Below are 14,765 nucleotides of genomic sequence, written 5' to 3'. Positions count from 1 at the left end.
TCGCCTCCCTTTGTCTTTGATTGTCTCCCTCTAAACACCATACTCCATTCTCTCTCATCTGACTTTAACTTTGCCCTGCTATGTCTTGTTCAAGGTACAACATTTCAAATTCTGCCTAAGCAAAATGACTATATCTTCTCCACACCCTCAGATCCTTTAAGAGGGTGCTGGAGGAGGAGAAAAGCAAGGACTTGAGAACCGCTCACTTCTTTCTTCTGTCTTCCTTTGCTCTTTTTGTTTCTGCATATTTCAGTCTTTCCTATTTTATTTTACAAAATCAAGGGGGTTTCTGGGGACAAAGTTTACTGACTTCAATACTATGGTACAAATTACTGTCTCTGGAAATCATATCCTGCCTTTAAGAAACGTACCACAGATGAAGCCCCTATTCTGGATCAGCACACACATCTAATTAGGTAAGAAGAACAGTATATCAGGAAAGGTTGAAAGTTGCAGGCATGGGAAATAAATTGACTTCTACTCAAGTTACCGCCGTGAATATACAGAGGAAAGGACCTGCATCTGGTTCACATCGTAAAAGCCTTAGTGCTCCGAGCAGCATTTCAAGCCCAGGGGATGGCCAACAAATGCTCATGACAATGATGCTGAGGCCGTCCGCAGCCTGACCTCTAGAGCAGTTCTGGTAAAGAGTGTCCAGTTCTTGATTTACCATCTTAATTTTATGTGATTCTGAATATGCTTTACAGGCTTTAATTCAAATTACCCACTTCTGACTTTGAAAATGAAATAACTAACTGCCTATCAGACTTCCAGCTCCTCCAGGGCAGAGATTTTTGTCTTAACCAGCCGCCACAGAAGCCCCTGATGTGCAGTCCTGGACTTAACTTAGAGGTCAATTCCTTCCAATTCCACCTCCCTGAGTGACTAAATGAAACAACCTATCATAGTTGCACCTCTAATTGCTGTCCCATCCCATACTTGAGAATTTCAAGCTAAGAAACTTCCCCTTCTGAGTCTTTGGCAAATAGGAAATGACCTAATAGCCTTTCTTGTATCCATATTCATCCTGGACCAGAAACAAGGTGGCAAGATTGGCTTCCATCACACCCCCCCCCCCCCCCAACCCCACCCTCTCACCACAACCGACGCCAACCCCCACCCTCTCACCACAATCTACTGTGATGCACCCAGCTCCATTCACAGCTGGGCGGACACAGATTGTTTTCAAAACAAATTAATCTACTCCACCCTCCTAGCGATCTTCTCAAGCCTGGCACTAGGGAGAAAACACTGCTTGATGCTACTAAAAAGCAAAGTTATCACATTGACACTCACATGCTTACAAGAATGAGGAATGCAGAAACATCACGGTTCAGAAGACTATAAGCAATGGCCCCGCCAAGGCAGATCATCAGAATTCTGTCCTGACGGTGAGGCCAGGCAGGGACCTCTGAGAAGCCAGGATGCTTTGTCAAAAGGGGCACCAGATTCATGGCACCAGGGGACTGAAGACTGCTCCTACCCCTTGGACCGCTGTTCATCAGAAAACTGGAGATGCTAGCAGAGGAAAATACCCAGTGTGGGTCTCAACCTATTCCAGGAGGCTCTGCAATGCTGCTAGAAAAATTACCTTGGCCCCTTCCGCTTCCTCGCAGCCATTGCTTAGCTTTCCACGCAGACGTTCAAAATGGGGCCTTTGAAAACTCTGCCCTCAAACGAAGGTGGTTCAGAGCAACACTTTGGCTGATATCACAAGACTCCCAGGGCAGCGCTTCGCTGCTTCCTCAGCATATGCCAGTGCCCATTTTACAGGGGCGATTTATGGTCCTTCTCTCAGTAGAGCGAGCCAAAGTTTTATAATCTTCATTAAAAGTCAGCACCACATGTAATAATACAGAATACTGCCTGTACACAAGGGGGCCAAGTTATAGGTGTTCAGGGAAACGTGGCAGAATTTCTCGGCCCTGGCAGGCGTAAAGTTGCAGGCACTAGCACTGTACTAACACAACCCCCTTTTATTGCAAATGTTCCTTCAGTCGAAGTCCTAATTACTTTCTGTAAAACCCTAACCACCATCAAGCTTTCTTCCGACAGGGCAGCCGCGCGCTGGCCTTCAAGTGCAGCAGCAACACCCTGGCGGCCTCTGGAGTGGGCGGCGGGCAGGGGGCTGGACCCCAGCGGGACTGGGGAGGCAGCCGCGAGGCAGGCTCGTGGGTGAGCTTCGCCATCGCACGCGCCCCTTTCCAAACCCTGGCGTGTGGACTCAGAGGCCACCTCGGTGGGACAGGCGGAGGCCCTCGTGGAAAGGATTCCAAAGTCAGTATCAACCTGAGGTCAGAAGCTACTCTTTCTCACCCCGTCTGCTCCCAACAGGGGGACCGGTCAGCATTGAGGGGCCCGCGGCGCATCTTTTCCTGCCCCTTCTTGGTTAACCGCTAGGCAAGCCCGAAATCCCAGGTCTCGAGGTCCCACTCCCCTTCCAGGGTCTGGCGCCCGACTCTGCCCGCTCCCCACGTGCCACACCAGCCATCACCTCTCCAGCCACCCCTCTCGCCCCCCGTCCTGGCCTTTCAGGGCCCCTGGGCGAGTCGCCGGCCAGGCCGGACCGAGCCAGGCGGCCAGGAGGGCCAGGAGCAGGGGGCTCTCCAGGCCGCGCGGCCGCACAAAGCGGGGAGAGCGGCGGCGGCGGCGGCGTGAGGCGCGCCCCCTCCCGCGAGCAGGCCGAGCGCGCGCCCGCCCCGTGTCCCTCCGCCCCGGCCCCCGGAGCGCCATTCGCGGAGCGGCTTACGCTAGTCGCCGGGCGTACGGCGCCCCAGCGGCCGGGGAGGTGCGCTGCCCGGCTCCCGTAAAGTTATTGTGAATGGGGAGCGGGTGACGTCAGCGCCGAATGTCAACAATGTAGCGATTGAGAGTGTGGGCGTTCCGGGGAGAGCGCGAGCCGCGCGGCGCGGAGCAAACAGCGCCGAGCAGCCGCCGCCTCGCCAGCAGCAGCAGCGGCAGCGCCAGCGGCAGCAGCAGCGGCAGCGGCCACCGTGCACTCCCGGCTGCGGTCGCAGCAGCGCCAAAGCCAGCGCCCGCCGCCGCCCTCGCCACCCCGCCTGCCCACTCCCGCGGCCGCCGGGCTCTCGCTTTCTCCCCGGCCTCCCCTCGACCCTTCCCCTCCCCCTTCCCGCCACTCCCGGGGGGCTGGGGACGCGCTGCCATGTGATGCGCCTCCTCTCCGGGAGCTTTCGGTGACCCCCACCCCTCCCCGATCCGCCGACCGCCGGGAGGGGGCTGCGGGCTGGGAGGACGCGGGCAGGAGGAGACGGAGAAGAACGCAAAGTTCTCTGGCGAGGTGAGTCCGTGGCCCGCGGGTCCCGGGCCCCCGCGGCGGGGCAAGTTGGCCGGGGAGGGGGCGCGGGGGGAGCGGGCTCGCCCGACTGGCGGGGAGGCGTGAGGAAGCGGCGCGGGAAGGGAGCCGCGGCTGCCGGGCGCGCACGCAGCCGCCAGCCGAGCGCCCTGCCCGCTTTGATGGCATTTTCTAGGAACGGGAAGGGGGTGGGAGCTGAGCAGGCGGACGCACGGCTCCGGCCGTGCGCTCTCTCGCCCGGCTGTTTACGGCGGGCGAGGCGGCATTGTATTTTGCTCGCGTCGACGGGTGTTTTGGAACAGCAGGGGGAGGAGGAGCAGAGAGTAATAAGTCAGGCGTGGGGAGGGCGGGCTGGAGGGAGGCGCGCGTCCGCGCGACCGGAGCAGCTGTCAGACCCACGGCCCTGCGCTCGGGCCCCCGGCCCGCGATCGCGGTGCCAGGCCGGGCGGCCTCCTCCCAGCTCGCAGCGTCGGCGCCCGGGGTTGCTCCGCGAAGCTTTGCGCTCGGCTGTCAGCCGCCGCTTTGCGCTCGGCTGTCAGTCGCCGCCGGGTAGCTGAGACTACAGCGACTGGCGGGGTATCAAAGCCCAAGTTTAGGGTCCCGGGAAGAGGTAGCCCAGGGACTCTCGGCGCAGACCTCGGGCTGCGCGCTGGGTACGATCGCTACGAGCCAAGGACCGGCTCATAGGCATGAGTCCCGGGGAGCTCGAACCGAGGGGCTCGTGCCTTCAGACAGGAAAATCTTGCACCTTCCTCTTCCACGATTCTGCATGAAACACACACACCCTCTTCTGCCTGCCTGCACTTCAGTCTGCAAACCCCTTTTGGGCTCCACCTAGGAGGGGAGTTTATCCAGGGGACACCTCTCCACCGCGCCCTCGCAGAGGCGCCCTGTGGGGTCTCGCAGTTTTTCAGGAGCCGAGCACCCATGGAGAGGGAGGCAGTTGGCACTCCTTGGACTACCCTAGCTGCCCGCGAGAGGGGACTCGAGTGGGCACCTAGGCGACCTCGGTTTGGCCGGGGATTTGCAAGAACTCGGGACCGTGGGAGGAAGCGGGCAGAGCCGGGTTTGTGCGTGTGAAAGGGACCGCGCACCCCAGGCTTCCAGGGTCGTGGGCGCGCGAGGTACCTGCAGCACCGTCTCGCATGTAGGCGAGTTTGATAACTTGGGGGGAAGTTCCCGCACCGCCGTCAGATGGTTTTGTCTGTGGCCGGAGAAGGAGCGCTTCGCAATTTGCCTGTCTGGTCACCGTCGTCTCGACGACCCGTGACCCCTGGGAAACAGGGGGGACGAGGCCGCCCAGCCCCGGGCAGAGCTGCGCGCTCGGCCGCCTGGCCGGGGGAGCGGCGGGACGCAGCGCTCCTCGGCGTTCACCTTCGCGGTCTAGGGCTGCAGTCTCTCACTCCCGGTGTAAATTTCATCTGTTGAGTGTATTTAACTAAAATGGGTAATTACTTTAGATAAAAATCCTTTCCTGCCTAGTGGGAACCTTGGCAGAGATGATGCCTAATGAGATATTTTGCTTTTGTCTGTTTAGAGTAAAATTAGAGATGTTAACTCTGATAACGGTTTTCTCAGATCATTAAAATGTAACATGTAGGAAAGGCATGTTGAGCTGCGAAGGCTCTGGCTGACATGAAAGAAGCTGTGAGGAAAAGGCTGCCCCTCGGTTGGTGGAGGGGCTGTTTTGGTAAGGCAGCGGCGTCTGGCTTACTATGTGAGATTGCCCCACCCTGCTGCTCCTGAAGCTCACAGCTTGTGAGTACAGGGCGGTTTTCATTCTTACAGGTAATAATAAATGTGAGTCAAAATGACATCTTGTTAGAATTAGCCTTCAGTCTGTAAGAGAGATGGCTAAATAACAGTGTTGCATCAAAATGCTCCCCTGAAAGGTCTGTCAGCATTTCCATTATAAATGCAGTTTTTCAGGAGTTTATAATTTCACCACAAAACTTTTGAGTGGCTGAAATGTTTTTCCCTTCTAGTGTTCTGCTTTTAAAAAAAAGTATGTGATGATTGCCCACTTCCATCCTATTTGCTGTTCCTGAAACTTGAATATCATTCAGATGAGCGTCCCAGATATGGAAAACACAACCATGGAATAAAGAAGTTTTGTTAGAATGTACTTTATTTGTGACGAGTAATATTTTCATTTTGGATTTTGGAAGGCTTTATGTTTGCCATTTGGTAATCATAAACGTGTTAATTCTGGTATCTGTCAGTTCTGCAGGTGGATTGAAATGTCAGTTCATGCTGTATATGCCAGGATTACATGGAAGAGCGTTCTCCTCATGTATGTGTCTGTGAGCTCATAGCTAAATTATATGAGCATCTGTTACTTACCTATCCATTTTTTTATGTTACATGTGAAGATCTGCAATAAAGGAGAAGAGGTAAGGCAGAAAGAAAGGGAAGGAGTCAGGGAACCCCTCTCCCCCACCCCCATAACTTTTCAGCATTTCTAGTGTGTGAGAGAAAGCCATTCATTTTCTTTCTTTTGAATTATGCCTTTGACTCAGTGTGTTTAGGCCAGTCCCTTTCAGTCACTCACCTCTGGCTACAGTGTGAGGGGCTTAATTATTTGTAAAGTACTCTGACATCCCTGGATGAAAGGCACTGCAGAAGTGCAAAGTATTGTTATCCTCATATGGAATTTAATGATCCATTACAGTTCATCAGGAAAATGCATTTTGCAGTGATGGTGGGAAATGTTCCCACCTGATAGAGGGTAATAATAACTGCCTAAAAGTAGGGTCAGATTACAGATGAGACAATTAACTCTAGCCATGTGCTCTTCAATTTGTTGCAATTCATTTAGTGATCAAAGTGAGTCGCAGAGAGACAGATGGTCAGGTTCACATCTCTCCTAGGCCAGCCCTTCACTTCTGAGCCCACTGCCTGCACAGGCAACAGGACCTCCTCATTAGTGCTTGTGAACTGTTCCTCAGAATTGGTGATCGAGGCTCCCGGGACGCCGACAAAAGGGCTCAGGCCAATCTGTATTGTTGTGAGCAGTTTAATTTTACTTGGATTAAGTCCTGCTTAGTGTCTCTGGGATGGATCCAGCCTTAACAAGGGAGGAGAGAGATCCTAGTGGCTCTCTAGCTCAGCGGGGCTGGGCTTCACTGCCCTAGTTTTTGTCTACCTCAGATTTCAGGGGGTGCAGTGTCTGGCTTCTTGAAAATGTTGGCTTATACTCAGATACATAAACACCCTCCTGTCTGACGGAGGGGTGGGGAGCAGGACCGGCTTGGTGGGCACGTGACCTGCACCGTTGCCCAGGCCCCCTCCCCTCTCAGAAGGACCTCACACGTGGTTTCATCTTCTGCTCTTGTTCTTCTTGAGATCCTTAATAGTTCGCGAACTTGGGGCCCTTCATCTTCCTTGCTCACCGTCGAGGAGGGGGCATGGCGTGGAGTGGCAGGCACCCGCTGCACCATCCCAGCTCCTTGCCATCAGGCGGGAAGCGCGGGGAATAGTGGCTTTGTGTCGCCCCGCTGTCTGATTTTTCTGAGGGAAGCTGGATATCAGGGTTTTGATGTGGAATCCCCTACTTTCTAAGTATTTGCTCACACTTTTTTTAATAACACTGGGCAGAAACATTGTAAGTGCTGGGGCTGGTCTGTAGGCTGCCCACTCCTGAGTTAGCTAGAACGTCTTACTGTTAACATTTCTGTCTTTGGCTATTTCCTAAAGGCTGACACATCGTAGATGATTTTTGAGTCTACACCAAGTGAATGGTTAACTGTGGTCAGGAAAATTGAAAAAGGCAAAAAACCCAAAACGGAATCAAATGAAATCAACACTGAGTCCCACTCAGGGATTGATAGCTTTCTTTTTAACAGAGAATACAATGTGAAAGGCCATATAATTAATACCAAGGGCACCATATAATCCTTTGCAGGTAAATAATCTATTTCTTTGGGTCACTTGCCCTCTATCTAATTGTTATTGACCAGATTGGGTAACATGGCTGTTTAATGCCTAAGGACTCCTCCAGGAGAATTTGACATTTGCCAGCACCCACTAAAACAATAGCTGTGGTTTATTGAATGTTCACCATGTGCCAGAAACAGTCCTGCCTCTTTCCCTGAACATTGACTCCTCATTTCCTTCCTCGACTCCTCAAGGCAACCCTGAAAAGCAGGCATTGTGCCCATTCTACAGAAGAGGAAGGTTCTCATTGGAAAGGATTCCCTCAGAAGGCAGTGTGTGTTGCCCTGGCTGTCTAAAGGTTATTTCCCTGTCCTGTATACACAGTCTAGCCCAGAGTCAATGACTGGGCTTGGCGTTGGGGGTCATAGCATACAGAGAACCCCGTCTCTACCCTGGAGTACAAGGAATAGGGAACAATGTAAGATGCAACATAATCTGTCAAAATCAGTGATTCATGCAGCAAGCACCACATCTGCCTGTCAGGAAGGTTCCAGTGACATAGGACCCTATCAGAGGCACAAGCAGTTCAGAAGTCAGGGCTGGCTGCAAAACCTGGCATTACTCTGGAGAAGAAAAGAAGCTTTTGGCAGAGCTGAAGCCGTGTTAGGGAAAGCAGTACCAAGGCCTTTGGAATGATAGAAAATCGCTCCTGGATTGCCGATGACAGCATATAACCTATTCTTGTCCCATTTTTAAATTTCGTGTAAATATTTACACATTGTTCAAGTCCAAACTGAAACCTGCTATGAATTAAACATTTTGTAAACTCAGATTGCCCAGAATTATTACTCATCTTTTTTTATTTTTTGGTCTGTGATGATGTTTAATAGAAAAGTAGTTTCTTTGTCAATTTAAGGCTTTTACTCCCCCCACCTTTTCTTCTTGTTAATTTCAAATGTCAGTTTCCTGAAGACTGAAACTTACTCTCACCATCAGCATGCCACTCAGCTTCCCTGAAGCTGGAAGTCTCAGAAGCACCAGTGTGTCCTTTTCAAGGACCATTTCTTTTCTAAAGAATATGGAAATTGAACCTGGTCCTACTAGTGGCAGTCCTTCAAAAATCAGGCAGGAATGTTGCTTTTGTTTTTCCTTGAGCTACTTTTTTCCAAAATAATAAATCTTCCCAATCTGAAAGCATTTCACGTACTTCTTCATCCTCGTCATTGGAATTACAGCCAAAATGTCTCTCAGTCTTCCCCAGTGACCTCATAATCACGGCTTCTCCAGCACATTACCCTGGTTAACTTCTCTTTTGTTCCTCAGCCTGATTATAAATTGGCCTTTGGTGCTGAGATGTGTCGTTTGCCTCCCTGACCTCTTTGTTCCACTCCTGGTGGAGGACACGGCACCGATGCCCCTGCCAGTGGCTGCCTGGTTACTGGTTCTCTCTCCTGCTTGAGTCAGCTTTCAGCTTCCCTTTCCCCAAGTGCTGCCATCCTCCTATTTCCAGCTTTCCCATGCTTCTCGTGATTATCTTAATGTATTCCTGAGCCAGCAGCTGGCATGTGGACGGACTCCAGCTTAGTGCAGAGGGAAGCATTCTGCATTTCCAAGTCCATTGTCAAAATTCCAGTCTTACTCCGTCCTTTTGTCTCTCCCTCGCCACTTTCTGTGGATGCTTCAGGAGTTGCCTCAGGCTGCGTGTGTCTACCCCGTAAAAGGCTTAGACTTTGGAGTTTAAAGCTGGGAGATCCCAGTGTGGTTATTCCTGTTCTTATCCGTAGAAAACCAAAGTCAAGGTGCCGCTCAGCGAGTTCGCTTAGTCTCCCAGGATCTACAGATTATAGGCAGGTTTTATATTCTTCCCATCCTGTATTCTCCTAATTATCGGGAGCTCATGGATGGCATAAAATGGGCCAGGTGTCCAGAAGTGGCATACTTTAGAGGCAAGTGGCTCATTCCTTCACTAAACAGATATTGAGTATCCCTTACATGGCAGATGTAGTGCTGGGTGAACATGATGCTTTTGGGGAGCAAGCCCCATTCCAGCCCTGACCTCATGAAGCACCCCATCTAGTAGGAGGGATGACATTTATCAGATAGCCACAGATGACTTATTGCAGACTCTGACAGGGAAAGTTATTATATGCACTGGAGGATATGCTGGAGGGGGTGTGACCTGGATGGGAGGTTGGGGCAGCCTAGCCCAAGGAATTATGGAGTCAGCTGCCATCTGAACCTGTCTGAAACTAGCTAGGTTTCCCCCTACTCTCCCTGGACTGTAAAGAAGGCTGAGCACTGAAGAATTGATGCCTTTGAACTGTGGTGTTGGAGAAGACTCTTGAGAGTCCCTTGGACTGCAAGGAGATCCAATCAGTCATTCCTAAAGGAGATCAGTCCTGGGTGTTCATTGGAAGGACTGATGCTGAAGCTGAAACTCCAGTACTTTGGCCACCTGATGGGAAGAACTGACTTATTTGAAAAGACCCTGATGCTGTGAGATTGAGGGCAGGAGGAGAAGGGGATGACAGAGGATGAGAGGGTTGGATGGCATCACTGACTCAATGGACATGACTTTGCGTAAACTCCGGGAGACAGTAAAGGACAGGGAAGCCTGGCGTGCTGCAGTGCGTGGGGTCTCAAAGGGTTGGACATGACTGACCAACTAAACAAGAAGTCTCCCAAGCCTATTAATTCCCTCCTATCTGTGGCCCTTTGGAATATTGCATCAACCATGGTATAACCTGTTGAGTCATTTTGGCCAATAATGGTTCCTGTATACAGAGTCCAGAATTGATTTATTTACCTGTGTCTTTAGAACCTGATAAAAACAGAATTAATTGCCAAGAATATTGTTTCCCTACTGGAAAAAAAAATGCAAGTTAGCATTCTTGTTTTGGGCATGTTGAGGGTCATTTGGACAATATTTGAGTGATTAGAACCTGCAGGCATGCCCTCCCAGTTGTCTAATATGCGTGGGCCCCGGGGCGAGGGGCTTTGGTGAAAATCAGAGTCCAGCTGATCAGAAGCCCCTGCCTGTCCCAGACCGGCAGGGTCTCCAGCCTCTGCAGACCCAGGATGATTATACAGACTGTTCTTAGCACAATTTAGGAGTGCAGACAGCGTCTGTTTAAAACAAATGGATTTATTATGTGCTAAAACGCCTCTCTCTCCTTTTTTTCCTATGATAGCTAACCTGTGTTGGGAGTCTTAAGTGTGTGTTCTTCATATTAACTACTCAATTCATATAACCACCCGGAGGCAGGTGTGATCATTAAAGACTGAGGCATGGATGTCACTTGGCTAATGAGTGGCTGAGCTGGGTTTGGACATGAGGTGTCTGATGCTAGAACCTGTTCTCTTAAACACCTGCTGTTCTGCACCCCCTCTTCCTTTTTGCTCTCCATCACATCTCAGAAGTGAAAATATAGGCCATCTCACTCTATTGGATATTTTATTGACATCTATCTGAAAGAAAAAATTGGAAAATAATTTCTCAGTGAGCCTGAGTGAATGCATCCTTTGTCCTTCTCCTTTCACCTAACTCATCTTCTGATAATTGCATTCCTCAGTTCTCAGCGTCCGTCTGAGGATTCAGAGGATGGAAGTGATAACATGCCAAGACACAGGAAGAAGTAGACACAGAACATGAATCCTATGACTCTCTTCCCAGGGTTTTTCTGTAACTCATGCTCCCACCCTCCTGTTAAGTGAAGAATTTGTTTATAGCTTGCTTTCTTTTTTTTTTTTTTTTCTACTGAGAAGGAAAAATTTCATTCAGAACCAATTCCATCAGAGTTCATAATGAGAAATATTAGCTGCTAGTAACAGATAAAAACAGGTAACCTTTGCTCCATCCTAGTCAATTTCAGGAAGAGATTATCTTGCCAGATTAGCATGTTGCAACTCTCAACAGGAGATTTGAATGATTTTAAAGGACTCCGCTAGGCAGTTGGTTTGGTCGTGACCCCAATTACCCCGGGTTTGCAGGGTGACTGTTTAGAATGCTGACTCAGCTGTGTCCTGGGCCGGACGTCCAAGTTGTCATCTTTAGTCAAGCGGCATTATCCTTGGAGCTGCTGGAACGTTTAAGCATACGCTTGAAGCTCAATTTGGGAAATGATCAAGCATATGACTGTACTGTGCTTATTTTTCAGTATTTAGTTCAAATTTTGGAGATGGCTAAATGGGGAGATGCTTAGCGTGTCACTGTTGGAGGTTTTAAGTGATTAAAAAAATCAAGCAGATGAGTGCATAAAGATTTCTATGCAAACAATGATGAGCTTAATTTAAAGCTGCTGATTTAGTGTGAGAATTACTTGCACTGATTTGTAGAACATCTATAGAGGTTCAGGCTTCCATATTATGCAAATGAATGAGCCCTGAAGAGTCAAACTGTGAAAAAAAAATGAAATTAACTATAAAAGATATTATTACCCATTCAGCAAGTGGAAAATGTAGACTGACTTAGAGTTAACCCTTGCTTTTCATGTATCTCCTTGAGAAGATCGGTGTTGGGGTGATGACCTTGACTTCATTGGGAAGAAGCCAGGCAGGCTTGCTGTTAGTTCTCCCGGTGTCCACTTTCTGTCCTGACTTCACTCTCTGCTCTGCTTCCTTGAGGCCGCCCAGTGCACTTAACCAGTCCCCTCCTTGACTTTCAAAACCAATCTCAGAAAAGGATTTTATGAAAACTGTCTCTTGTTGTTGTTGTTTAGGTGTGGAGTCGTGTCCGACTCTTGGCGACCCCGTGGACTGAAGCCCACCAGGCCGCTCTGTCTATGGGATTCTCCAGGCAAGAATCCTGGAGTGGGTTGCCATGCCCCTCTCCAGGGGATCTTCCAACCCAGGGATTGAGCAGCAACAACCAAGTGTATTACTTGTTTCTGAAGCATCAGCTTATTAATAGGAGATAAAGTGAAAGAAGTAAAATCCCTAGCGATGGGGCTAGTAGAATCTCATACACTGGTAACCTGGTGATGGCAGGAACTTTCTGAGTAAAGAGGGCGCTCTGTATAAATCCAACCATGGAGACAGAGAATATGGGCAAGCAGATTAGAATGTATAAACCACACAGTAGTATTAAAAATAGGAAGAGCAGATGATTTTTAATGTGATAATACGTTTGTCAGAAAGCATCACCTTTCTCTTGCCAGACACTCGATCTGATTGCATAAACCTGGGTAGCAAGATGGTGTGTTATTTGACATTTAAACGGAGGTTCAGGGGAAAACCACTTGGTCTATAACTAGGAATTTTTGTCAGTTAGTCAGTAGCAGGGAACCTGAAATACTCTATTATCCTTAGATGTTGAATTTTATTTATTTATTTTTTTTCATTTGTTTTTATTAGTTGGAGGCTAATTACTTTACAATATTGTAGTGGTTTTTGCCATACATTGACATGAATCAGCCATGGATTTACATGTGTTCCCCATCCCAAATGTTGAATTTTTAAAAGAAGGAGAAGAAAAAAAAAAGAGTGGATTTCACCCATCTGCCTCCCCACCCTACACTTCTACTGATTACAAATTGAGTTGATAAGTCTGTTTCAAAAGTGACATGCCCCGTGCCATGAGCATGACTGGTGGTGACAAGTGGACACTTGGAGAGGTTGACTGTTCAATGAAATTACGCTTTTTTTAATAATTTTTATTTTTTTGGCATGTGGGATCTTAGTTCCCTGACCAGGGATTGAACCTGTGCCCTCGGCGTTGGGAGCACCGAGTTCTAACCACCTGACTACCAGGGACGTCCCAACCCTGCTGCTGTCAGATAGACCTGCTGCCTTCTGAATGCCCGGTGGGGATGAGTCTGAGCCGGCTTCCACCCTGCCCCTCCCCCAGGCAGACTCTGCCGGCAACCATGCTATGTTGAGTTGATGGCGCCATCTAGTGTCAGTCCGGGGAAATGTCCTGCCGTGCTCCCCTTTGATGCTCTGGGGGTCAGGAGGCCCTGCTCTCTGGAGGACGCTGTCTAGCAGGGGGACCGCTCCCTAATTCGTATCTTCTTCTGTCTTAGGGCTGCGTCTGTGCTTTCCTGTGTCTCTGACGCCATTTCTCTCTGGTCTCCTCTGTCTGATACCCCCTCTCTGTAGCTCTTCTTCCTTCCTTTTTTTTTTTCTGTTCCAACTCTTGGTGAATTTTTTGGAACAACAGCAACAAAAAAATCGAAACTCACAGCCAATAAAAGAGTTTCCTGATGATATGTTATGGCAAAATAGGAGAGTGTCATGCATTTTAAAGTGGAATTAACCACGAAAGGTCATATTGGAGAACCAGAGGGAAACTGGACAAAGTCTGAAAGTCTCACCTAGAAGACTGCCTCTAAGGAGGTGTTTCAAACAGTCACTCCATAATGTTTTCTTTAGTTTTTAATTGGCTTTGGAACTATTGTTATTCTGTTATTTTCTCTTTTAAAACAAATGTAACCTCTGATTCGAATTTTAAATTTGAGACAACCTTCATGGAATATCCTGAACATGGTGGTGTTTCTGTGTGGGACGATGTGTTCTGAGTTCCGAATAACCCGTTTCCCTCTGGAGTTTTGGGTCCAGTATTCAGTGAGAGAAAGAAGGTGAAAAGACGTGTAGGACCCAGCCTGAGACGTGATTACACCAGGACGTTCGTGGGATCCGAGTTCGTGTACAGGTTTAAGCTCCCACATCAAACAATAAATTTTAAATTTCCACTTGTGTTAAACATCTCGACGTTGTGGGTTTGAAAGTAAGTCCCCTCTGAAAAACAGGAACTGTGCTTGTCTGTTAGCAGTTTTTGTGGTCGATCGGGCAACTATTTTGATTTTTGTCAGAAGGGAGGAAAAGCAGTTAAATCCAGTTAAAATTAAAACTGGTGAAAATGAACTGGCTCGTGCGATTTGAGTGCAGCTGTTCCCGCATCCCAACAGGGAGAGCGAGTTGTTTATTTCCCCTCTTCAGGAGTTTTGGTTGTCACCCCCGCTTTTTGAGCAGCGGCCTCTCTGCGCCGCGTCTGGCCTGTGTCTGCTCGGGGCTGGACCTTGGAAAACAGGAGCGGTGAGGGGACAGAGGTTCCTGTTTGCCGATTTGCATGTACCTTGTTTTTGTTTTTGCCGGGTAGGCGTGTGCACCTCCTGTCTGGAGAGCCGTTTGGCGTGTCAGCAGTTTCCTCGCAGCCGCGGGTGCTGACTCATGCGGCTGTCACAGCCCTCAGCTGGCCCCAGGCCGGCGGCCCACAGCACCAGCGCCGCCTTGGAGAGCACCTCGGCCACTCGCTGCAGCGAGACTATTTTCAGATCTGTGGTCGTGGCCGAGCTGGGTTCCCTTCTCCCTCCATCAACCAGACACAGCTTTTGTTTCCCCGGGGTAGAAAACTGGGCATGTTTCTAGCTTAGTGACTGCTTGGGCATCACGGTATTTCTGGGAAGCCCCCAGAGAAAACCGATTTTTACTTCCTTTTAATTTTCTGGGGCTCTTTATAGGGAGAGGGGAGGGGGGATGAGAGTAAGAGAAAGGGACTCTGCTGTTATTGCCTCCCTAGCACCAGAGGGAACTCTTCTGAACAGTTAGCTGAGGTTTTCCTGGTGTGACCCAGATCTGA

General features: G+C 49.5%; 1 protein-coding gene across 2 annotated transcripts in view; it reads left to right on the top strand.

Annotated features, from left to right (window-relative positions):
- Positions 1-2,797: 2,797 nt before the first annotated feature.
- The window catches only part of BACH2 (BTB domain and CNC homolog 2), a 375,591-nt gene continuing 363,623 nt past the window's right edge, over positions 2,798-14,765 (top strand). Inside the window, exon 1 of one of the 2 annotated variants that reach the window (XM_043438955.1) lies at positions 2,798-3,298. The gene's annotated coding sequence lies outside the window, so the exon portion shown is untranslated. The remainder of the gene's footprint in view (positions 3,299-14,765) is intronic. The other variant, XM_043438956.1, reaches the window with a different exon arrangement.

This window comes from Cervus canadensis, chromosome 20, assembly GCF_019320065.1.
Source record: "Cervus canadensis isolate Bull #8, Minnesota chromosome 20, ASM1932006v1, whole genome shotgun sequence".
In the NCBI taxonomy this organism is placed as follows: Eukaryota; Metazoa; Chordata; class Mammalia; order Artiodactyla; family Cervidae; genus Cervus; species Cervus canadensis.
Note: the sequence above shows the minus strand (reverse complement) of the source record. Positions and strands in the feature narration are given on the sequence as shown.